This window comes from Ixodes scapularis, unplaced genomic scaffold (assembly GCF_016920785.2).
Source record: "Ixodes scapularis isolate PalLabHiFi unplaced genomic scaffold, ASM1692078v2 PGA_scaffold0__279_contigs__length_252992795, whole genome shotgun sequence".
NCBI classification, from domain to species: Eukaryota; Metazoa; Arthropoda; class Arachnida; order Ixodida; family Ixodidae; genus Ixodes; species Ixodes scapularis.
In genome coordinates, this window is record NW_024609835.1 from 168,590,486 (window position 1) to 168,593,662 (window position 3,177).

General features: G+C 47.2%; 1 long non-coding RNA gene across 1 annotated transcript; it reads right to left on the minus strand.

The window, feature by feature from the left end:
• Window positions 1–1,292: 1,292 nt before the first annotated feature.
• LOC121833328 lies at window positions 1,293–2,369 on the minus strand. The gene is made up of 3 exons (XR_006076629.1): window positions 2,303–2,369; window positions 2,182–2,216; window positions 1,293–1,482 (listed from the first exon to the last, which is right to left on the minus strand). It is a non-coding gene; the product is annotated as an uncharacterized LOC121833328 (long non-coding RNA).
• Window positions 2,370–3,177: the final 808 nt, after the last annotated feature.

Consider the following 3,177-nt stretch of genomic DNA (forward strand, 5'->3'; position numbering starts at 1 on the left):
AATTGGAAGACATTTGTTTCTTGCTAACCACCTTTAGCTTACAAGTTCTGTACACGCTAGCAGGTAGCAGTCACCATATACAATTGGCATTTTCTGCCTTAAATGTTTATGAGTAGGAAAGCGCTCTAATGAATGTTCTCTTATGTATACAGTTGACCTGTCTGATGATGAAGAAGAAGAGGAGGAGGAGGAGGAGACACCCACACCAGCACCAAGAACTAGGAGGGCACGACCCATGGTGGCGGGTGCGGCTGCAAGAAGTGCAGTTGTTCGCCACGCTTTTACTTAAAAGTGTCCTCTTCTACAAGGAGCAAGTAAAGGTGCTGGAGACAAGCATGTGAGAGTGCTCCAATAGAGTTTACTGCAATGAAGTGTTGTCACATGCTTTGCTCGGACACTAACTTGGCCAGTACCTGTATTTGTTGCTCAACAGATGTTGAAACCGGGCAAAATACATAGGTTTATTCAGGAAGAACAGGAGCGTTAACAAATTGCACTCCATATTTCTGTGCCCTTAGGGCCACTAACTGTTGCTGCGCCGCTAGCATGCCCTGCTGCGCCGCTAGTATGCCCTGCTGCGCTGCAACCAGTGCATCGAGCCGCTCTAGGATCGCCACCTGCGTCTGCAGGATCTCATGTCCCACATCTTTGTTGTCGCCTGAATTGGTGGAGTAATGATTTGTTATTTTTTAAATCGGCTATGGGATATGTATACACACATGTGCCAGAGATCCTCAAAATACTAGCTCAAACTGATGAACTTTAATTTTTATTTAAATGTTTCTTTTTTTTTCATGTGACGTGAAAAGTGCCTGTACATAAATGTCCCCTCTGGCTTTGTGTTTTGAAGTATTTCTGAAAATAAATTTGTCAGTTTTGAAGTGTGGTCCTGTTCAGGATTGAAAGCATGGAGCACAAATAATCATCCAGTTTTCTTTGCTGCAATCATAGTTTGTACTGCTACATGTTGCGTGGATGTGTGACATAACCATTGTCATTCACACTTTAGACATTGAAAAATACAGGTGCTAGCAACCATGTCGGAGAGCTTTTGAATGTCGTCTGTGTAGTTTAGAGGTCTTCCAGTGATGTCACAGGTTCAAGCGGAAGTGTTGGACGTTCAGAAGCTCCTCGAAAAGTGACGCACAGCAAAAACGTTAATCTAACAACAACAATGCAAGAATGTATAATCATGTTAAATATGTGTTTTAAGTATACTCACTCCGTCGATCTGTTGGGGTGTGCTGGCAGCTATCTCAACAGCAGCTCTTGCTGCTGCAGCCCTTACTGCTGCAGGCCGTGCAGATGCAGGCTGTGCTGATGCAGGCCGTGCTGATGCAGGCCGTGCTGATGCAGGCCGTGCTGATGCAGGCCGTGGTGTTGCAGGCCCCGGTGTTGCAGGCCGGGCCGACGCAGGCCGCGCTAATGCAGGCCGTGCTACTGAGGGTTGTGAAGTCACGGCTTCTGCAACTGCACCTCCACCTAATGAATAAAATATGTGGCGCTTCATGCTTACAGACTACTGTGTGATGGCTAAAGTGCCCGACACGGCCAACAAAACAACGTAATCATCGTACAATGTGTGTGAATGAAATTGGGTGGGATCAGAAGCAAAACAGATGTTTATGTATGAGGTCAGTCTGGTGTACAATTCTGCTGGTTATGCTGGAGATGAGGAATTTGGCCAGTGCAGTATGACCGCTAGCCTAAAGTCTACATGTATCATGCAGTAGTGATATCCGACAGCACGCCGATACGATCTTAATCCAGATTGAAGCTGGCACAAATATGGAATAAAAACAGGATCCCTGGATTTTGAATGCTTGCTTGGAGCTGCGGAACACTAACACACCAGGCCACCGATCCTCCTTACGGAATCCCTGACCCAAGTAACGGTGTGCACTGTGTGCACCAGCAATCTAAGGTTTCCTGGCATGTCATGATGCTTGTCGGATATTTAATTGGCTGTGTAGTCGCAGTGGCGCGGCTAAACCCAAACTTGTTCGCTGCAAACTCGGGTTTTGGATAACTGGAACAGGGTTCGACAGTTGAGTGACAACTTTGACCAAATGTTTTCATTTTCTATACATGGGCAAGACATGAAACATGTTACTAAATATTTCAGATGCCGAATGTAAACACTTGTACAAGAATACCCATAGCGTTGTTCATAATACTCACTCTGGTTGCACAGCATGCCATCCGAGGTACTAGGACTGGGACAGAGAAAAAGAAAGCACTTGTAATTTAACTGCAGCTGTATATGTAGCACTTTAACTCGTTGATAAAGGTAAAAACTGACCTTGAGTGCACCGACCAACTTCGTTGTGGTGCAGTGCTGGATCCAGCGCCCGGATCTATGACGAAAACTGAAAATGCAATATAATGTTTTCACAATTTTATAAGAACATTGAGATATCGTGAACTTAAAATCGGGGGAGATCTCCGAATCGCGATCGGCAGCTACTTGGGTCCGTTCGTGACGCTCTAGAAAATTGAAAAGGAAGAATCGCTCAGGTTTTCAGTCAGCCTTTCATGTTTCTAGTGCTAGCAATACACGTTCGACATCATCAACCAGAGTGAAACCTCCCAGTATGTGCTGGGGGGGGGGGGGGGGGGGGGGGGCACCTTGCGCATTGGTGTACATTTAGCACTTACCCAACTGCCGTGCTCCGATGTCGAAGGCCCGTTCGGTTCCTACTAGGGAGGCTTCGCTGAGGAGGCCGATCACCCGCTCCTCGGCGTCCGTTAACTCCGGCTCTCCCGGGCCGCCACCTGGCGCATTTTGGCTGCGCCGGACTGCAGCGCCTATACATTGCAACAAGGGGGTAAATCACGTGTAGGTCTACACTCAAATTGTATAACTGAGTAGAGAATCTACCAAGCCTTACCGCGGATTTTATTTGCACTCTTGTAATCCGTCCACTTTTTTTTTACTACTTCGTTGACCCTCCTCCGGACTCCGGAGACCGCGAAGAGCGACGCGGTAGTAATAGCCCACGCTCGCTGCTTGGCTAACGAGCCGTGCGGGCCACTTGTTTTTGCCTGAATGGCTAGCTTGTGGTCTTCGTAACCGTCAACCAAAGCGGTAATCTCCGCTTCCGAGAAATTTGGCATTCGCACTTTTTTACACTCCGGTTCCGACATATTCACGCGCACGTGTATTGTTCTAGGCGT